The sequence below is a fragment of the Ornithorhynchus anatinus genome, chromosome 11 (genome assembly GCF_004115215.2).
Source record: "Ornithorhynchus anatinus isolate Pmale09 chromosome 11, mOrnAna1.pri.v4, whole genome shotgun sequence".
In the NCBI taxonomy this organism is placed as follows: Eukaryota; Metazoa; Chordata; class Mammalia; order Monotremata; family Ornithorhynchidae; genus Ornithorhynchus; species Ornithorhynchus anatinus.
This window is the reverse complement of record NC_041738.1, coordinates 52387098-52394615: the sequence shown is the minus strand read 5'-3', so window position 1 is coordinate 52394615 and position 7518 is coordinate 52387098.

The following is a 7518-nucleotide window of genomic DNA, read 5'->3' as shown; positions in this document are numbered from 1 at the left end:
GTCTTTGGTCCTCCCAAGCTACTTTCCAGCTGCACTTGGCTCTCTTTTCTTCTGATTTCATCTCCTTTCTAGGTTGTTCCTGGCTTGGAACTCCCTCCTTCCCCATGTCTGACAGACTACACCTCTCCCCACCCTCAAAGTCCCCCTAAAATCCCATCTCCTCCAACAAGCCATCCCCAATTAATTCTCAGCATCCTGAGTCACATAAACCCATCAGCCCTCTCTAGCACTAATAGATTTATTTATACCCGTTCTTAGTCCTTTTGTATTATATTGTTCTCTCCCAAGCACTCAGTACGGTGCTCTGCATACAGAAAGAATTCAGTAAATACCACTGAATTAATGAATGAAGATAATAATAATAATAATAATGGTGGTATTTGTTAAGCGCTTACTGTGTGCCGAGCACTGTTCTAAGCGCTGGGGTAGACACAGGGGAATCAGGTTGTCCCACGTGGGGCTCACAGTCTTAATCCCCATTTTACAGATGAGGTAACTGAGGCACCGAGAAGTTAAGTGACTTGCCCAAAGTCACACAGCTGACAAGTGGTAGAGCCGGGGTTCGAACCCATGACCTCTGACTCCAAAGCCCGTGCTCTTTCCAGTGAGCCACGCTGCTTCTCATAAATGATATATAGATATAAATGATACCTAATTATGGTGTTCGTTAAGCGCTTACTATGTGACAAGCACTGTTCGAAGCACTGGGGTAGATACAAGGTAATCAGGTTGTCTCATGTGGGGCTCACGGTCTTAATCCCTATTTTACAGCTGAGGTAACTGAGGCACAGAGAAGTTGTGATTTGCCCAAAGTCACACAGTTGATAAGTGGCAGAGACGATATTAGAACTCACAACCTCTGACTCCCAAGCCCGTGCTCTTTCCATTAAGCCAGGCTGCTTAGGGTCCCCACTAGATTGTAAACTCTTATGCTAATCAACTCTTCCGTATTTTCCCAAGGAGTTAATGGCGTGCTCTGCTCACAGCAGGCCTCCAATAAATGCCCTTGAGTGATTGATTTTTTGTTTTGTTTTGTATATCCTAAATGCTTCAAACAGTGCATAAAATCCAGTGGGCACTCAATAAATGCTATTACTGCTACAGCAATGCTCTCCTCATTCCTATGTCCACATGAGTATGCCAACCTTTCACTCACCCCGGAGGATCTTCTGTCGGCAGTGTTGTTGGTGCTATTCGGCCCTTGAAGATGTGTGACCTTGGGCAAGTCACAACGCTTCTCTTTGCTTCAGTTTCCTCATCTGTAAAATGGGGATTAAGACCGTGAGCCCCCTGTGGGATATGGAAGGTGTCCAACCTGATTAGCTTCAATCTGTCCTGGTGCTTTGTACAGTACAGTGCCTGGTGCATAATAAGCTTAACAAATGCCATAAAAAAAAAAAATTCTTCCTGACCTTGTCTGCAGCTCGGCTCTGAACAGCAAGATGGAGACGACAACTGCTTGCTCCACAGATTTGGTTTCAGGTCTAACATCCCAACTAGCCCACCCTCTCGAACACTCCAAGGGTAGACGGGCACGTGGTATTGATGCCTGATTACTTGTTTTGCTGTCTCCCCCTTTTAGACTGTGGGCAGGGATTGTCTCTGTTGCCGAATTGTACGTTCCAAGCGCTTAGTCCGGTGCTCCGCACACAGTAAGCGCTCAATAAATACGATTGAATGAATGAATGAGTGAACCGTGGCCATGTTGAATTCCTTTATCACTGTCAGCTTTCCGGGAGATATGGCATCGTCTCGGCGTATGAGATATTCTGCCTCCGTTGCTCTCGCTATGAACCGGAAAGGCTAACTTTAATCTTTAGGAGATTTTTGATGATGCACCTCAGTCTGTTGGATATTAAGCGTCAAACCTGTTTATCTGTAAGACTTGGGTAAAGGATTTTAAGGCGGGATGTCGGAGAACCGCTTCGGGTAAATTTACACGCTGCGGCATCGTCGGAATATTGAAATGGGATGATTGATCCTACCTGAAAAGAGGTTGTGGTGTGGTGAGTTACTCAGCATTTTTCAATTCATTGCGTGGAATGGCAAAAGTGGTCTTGGGTGTTGCGTGAAGCTTATGGTGCTCAGACCAGGCCTCATCTTTGGCACCCAGAGCATGGGTTTAGTGGACAGAGCAAGAGCCTGGTAGTCAGAAGAATCTGGGTTCTAATCCCGGCTCTGCTACTTGTCTGCTGTGTTATCTTGGGCAAGTCATTTAACTTTTCTGTGCCTCATCTGTAACTTCTCACCTCATCTGTAAAATGGGGATTAAGACTGTGAGCCCAATGAGGGACATGGACTGCGTCCAACCTGATTATCTTATTTTTATCCCAGCGCTTGGTACAGTGCCTGGTACATAGTAAGTGCTTAACAAAAACTAAACAAAAAAACAAAAAAACCCACACCAGACTACAGCAGTAGTCCAGAGTCCAGAGAGGGTCTATTTCTGGACCTGCCCCTCTGCTCCTGGGGCTTGGAGGCAAGGGTCCACGACTGGGAAGAGGGAAGGTCTGTAGCTAGTGGGTTTTTTTTGTTTTTTTTAATGGTATTTGCTAAGTTCCAGATATTTAACTCCCCCTCCTCCATCCCTCATCTCCAACGATCTGGCCTCCTATTTCATTAGGAAAATTAACACCATCAGGTCTGAGCTTCCCAAAGTCTCCCTTCCCCCTCCTCCATCCCCCCTCCTGTCACCCCCTTCTACTTTCCCATCCTTCCCAACAGTGTCTTCAGAGGAGATCTCCTCCTTCCTCTCAAGTGTCACCCCCTCCACATGTGCTTCAGACCCCATTCCCTCCCACCTTATAAAAACTCTCACCCCTTCCCTCCTCCCCTCCTTAACTTCTATTTTCAACCTCTCACTCTTCAACAGCTTCTTCCTCTCTGCCTTCAAACATGCCCACGTTTACCTCATCTTTAAAAAAACCCTCCCTTGACCCCACAGCCCTTCCAGTTATAGCCCCATCTCCCTCCTACCCTCCCTTTCCAAACTCCTAGAGCGAGTCATCTACACTCGCTGCCTCAAATTCCTCTCCTCCAACTCTCTCCTGGACCTCTTCCAATCTGGCTTCCGTCCCCTCCGCTCCACTGAAATCACCCTCTTGAAGGTCAGCACTGACCTCCTTCTTTCCAAATCCAATGGCTCCTACTTTATCCTAATCCTCCTCGATTAGGAGATTCTCAGCTGCCTTTGACAGTCAACCATTCCCCCTCCTCAACATGTTATCCAACCTCGGCTTCACGGATTCCATCCTCTCCTGGTTCTCCTCATCTCTCTGGCCGTTCATTCTCAGTCTCTTTTGCTGGCTCCTCCTCCTCCCATCCCCTAACTGAAGGGGTTCCTCAAGCGTCAGTTATTGGTACCGTTCTCCATCTATACTCACTCCCTTGTTGAACTCATTCGCTTCCACGGCTTCAACTATCATCTCTATGCAAATGACACCCAAATCTACATGTCCTCCCCTGTTCTCTCTCGCGCCCTCCAGGCTCGTATCTCCTCCTGCCTTCAGGACATCTCCACCTGGATGTCCGTCCACCACCTAAAACTCAACATGTCCAAGACTGAGCTCCTTATCCTCCCTCCCAAACCTTGTCCTCTCCCTGATTTCCCCGTCACTGTGGACGGCACTGTCATCCTTCCCGTCTCACAAGCCTACAACCTCGGTGTCATCCTTGACTCCGCTCTCTCATTCACCCCACATATCCAGTCCGTCACCAAAGCCTGCCGGTCTCACCTTCACAACATCTCCAAGAGCCGCCCTCTCCTGTCCGTCCAAACTGCTACCTTGTTAGTACAATCACTTATCATATCCCGACTGGATTACTGCATCAGCATACTTTCTGATCTTCCAACCTCCTGTCTCTCCCCACTTCAGTCACTACTTCACTCTGCTGCCTGGATTAGCTTTCTACAGAAATGTTCCGGGCATGTCACCCCCTCTCAAAAATCTCCAGTGGTTGCCTATCAGCCTCCATATCAAGCAAAAACTCCTCACTATTGGCTTCAAAGCTCTCCATTACCTTGCCCCTTCTTACCTCATCTCCCTTCTCTCCGTCTACATCCCGGCCCGCACACTCCGCTCCTCTGGGGCTAATCTTCTCAATGTGCCTCGTCCTCTCCTGCCTCGCCGTCGACCCCTGGCCCACGTCCTACCTCTGGTCTGCAGCACCCTCCCTCCTCAAATCCGCCAAAGAATCACACTTCCCCCTTCAAAGCTCTACTGAAGGCCCACCTCCTCCAGGAGGCCTTCCCAGACCAAGTCCCCCTTTTTCTCTGCTCACCCCCATCACCCCGACTCACTCCCTTTCCTTGCCCCACAGCACTTGCGTATATATGTATGTATTTATAATTCTATTTAATTATATTAATGATGTGTATATATCTATAATTCTATTTATTTATATTGCTGCCGCTGATGCCTGTTTACTTTTTTTATGTCTATCTCCCCGCTTCTAGACTGTGAGCCCATTTTGGGCAGAGATTGTCTCTATTTATTGCTGAATTGTACTTTCCAAGCACTTAGTACAGTGCTCTGAACACAGTAAGTGCTCAATAAATACAATTGAATGAATGAATGAATGAATGAATGCCAGGCACACAGCAGACTAGTGGAAGAGCCGGGATTAGAACCCTGGTCCTCTGACTCCCAGGCCTGTGCTCTTTCTACTAGGCCCCACTGCCTCTCAGCTTGGAGGAAGAGAGGGCTGCCCTTGACTGGCCAGGCCTAAAGAGATTTCAATAATCATTACTGGTACTATGAAGAGAACAGTTCTTAAATTATGTGCTTGTAGAGTTATCCGAGGAGGGGTGGAACATTTATCAGCCAAAGGGTCGGAAAACTGGCAAAAACTCAAAACCCACCAACATAACTCATATATACCCAAGAAAAAGGACAATCTTTCTCTGCGGAGTGCAGTTCAGCCAGTCTAGTATTCCTTTACGTCGCTCAGGGCTTATGCCGGTTAATTGACAGAGATCGCTGAGAAGTGTGGTCCAGTAGAAAGAGCTCAGGCCTGCAAGTCAGAGGACCTGGGTTCCAGTCCTAGTTCCACCACGTGTCTGCAGTGGGACCTTGGATGTCTGCAGTGGAACCTTGGACAAGTCACTTCGCTTCTCTGTGCCTCACTCTCCTCATCTGTAAAATGGGGATTAAATCCTACTCCCTCCTCTTTGGGCTGTGGGACAGGGACTGTGCCCAATCCGATTACCTTGTAGCTACCCCAGCACTTAGTACAGTCCTTGTTCCCTTTATTTATCCCCCCTTCCAGACCCACAACACTTATGTACATATCCCTAATTTATTTGTTTATATTAATGTCTGTCTCCCCCTCTAGACTGTAAACTCATTTGGGGCAGGAAATGTATCTGTTTATTGTTATTTTGTACTCTTCCAAATGCTTAGTACAGTGCTCTGCACACTGTAAATGTGATTGAATGAATGAAAGAATGAATAATAATAATAATGGTAGTATTTGTTAAGCGCTTACTAGGTGCAAAGCACTGTTCTAAACGCTGGGGGATACAGGGTGATCAGATTGTCCCACGTGGGGCTCACAGTTTGAATCCCCATTTTACAGATGAGGTATCTGAGGCCCAGAGAAGTTAAGTGACTTGCCCACAATCACGCAGCTGACAAGTGGCAGAGCCGGGAGTCGAACCCATGACTCTGACTCTGAAGCCCAGGCTCTTTCCACTGAGCCACGCTCCTCTGCCAATACTTAACCCATAATAAGCACTCAATAAGTACCATAATTAATGACTTAATTATTAGGCAGCACCTGAATCCCCTCTATCTCAACCCTCACTGTCTTGAAAAAGACTATACACTCTCTTCTCTGACCTGGCAGGTGCCTAATAAAAGACTAGAGGAGATTTCACCTTTTTCTCGATAAGTAGCCCAGTGCTTCCTACCGTACTTGCTGGAAGTTCTTCCTTGGGTCTAAACTACCACCCTATTGCTGCAGTTCTAAATCATTTCCTCTTGTTTGATAGCAATGGGATGTATTTGGTCAGATCCTCCTTCCTACATGAGAAGGCAGCCATTAGCTCATCTCTTAGCCTTAACCTCTTCAAGGAAACTAAGGGCTTGCAGATTAGCAGGGAGGGAGACCGTGTAATCTTCATTTTACCCACAATACTGAAGCGTAGAGAAGTTAAGTGCTGTGCCAAAGATCACCCAGCAGTCTAGTGGTAGAGTTGGGATTAATGTTCTGTCCTCTAGATCATGCTGCTTCAAACTGGACTTGGGAAATGACTTAGCAAATTCAGCTGCCTTGAAAAATTCATTACAATTCTGAGGCTCACTTCATGACAGCACGTCTGGCTGTTTCCAGGCTGTGGGTGCCCGACCCAAATCCATTCCCACTCACCAGTGGGATAAAGCAGGGATGCCTCACGGACTGGGCTTATCTGTGCTATCGTTCTAATCCTGGCTCTGCCACTTGTCTGTTGTGCGCCCTTGGACAAGTCACTTCACTTCTCTGGGCCTCAGTTACCTCATCTATAAAATGCAGATTAAGAATATGAGCCCTATGTAGGATAGGGACTCTGTCCAACACAGTTACCTTCTATCTACCCCAGCGTTTAGTACAGTGCCTGGCACATAGTAAGCGTCTAACAGATTCCACAATCATTAATACTAATGACAGCGTAACATGTTTGAAAGGGAAAACTGCCATTTAGTTATCTTTTACACTTCCTTCTCATCTTCCAACAGTGCCTTATCCAAGTATTCTGCTGCACCTCGGCACCAACAGAAAACTTAGCCTGGTCCACTGGTAGTCGGTATTCTAAAATAGAGCTTTACAGTCCAAGTGGGGACCCTGAAAAAAGTTATTAATTGCCGTTCATTTCAATTTAATATGTTTAGCTCCTGGAGTGCATTAGGATGTTTAAATATTTAATGCGACTCCAGGATTATTCACTTTTTCCATTCAGTGGAACTCTCCATTGAGAGGAAATGAGACCAGTTATTGGCTGGAGGGGGCCCATTGAGAGATGGAAATGAGGAAGGACATGTTCATTTTTCCGGAAGGTATTGGCTGTTCCGTTAGCCCTCTTCATCCCACCCCAACCTTTTCCACTGCTCCTGGAATATAGACATAGTTCTGGAACGTGTCTGCCAGCTCGGCTGTACTACAGCACTTTCCCAAGTGCTTAGTACAGTTCGCTGCACAGTTAATGCTCAATAAACCCACTGATTGACTGTTGATTGATTGATTCCTGGGTTCTAGTTCTAACGGCTACCGGCCTTCTGAATGACTTGGGCATGTCATTTAACTTACCCGTGTCTCAGCATCCTCATCTGCGCAGTGAGGACACGGTACCTGGTTTAGATTATGTCTCATATCATATGGGAACTGTCTTGTAATAATAATAATAACTGTGGTATTTGTCAAGCACTTACTGTGTGCCAGACACTGTACTAATCTCTGTGGTGGATACAAGGAAATCAGTTTGGACACAGTCTCTGACCCCCATAGGGCTCACAGTCTTAATGCTCATTTTACAGATGAGGT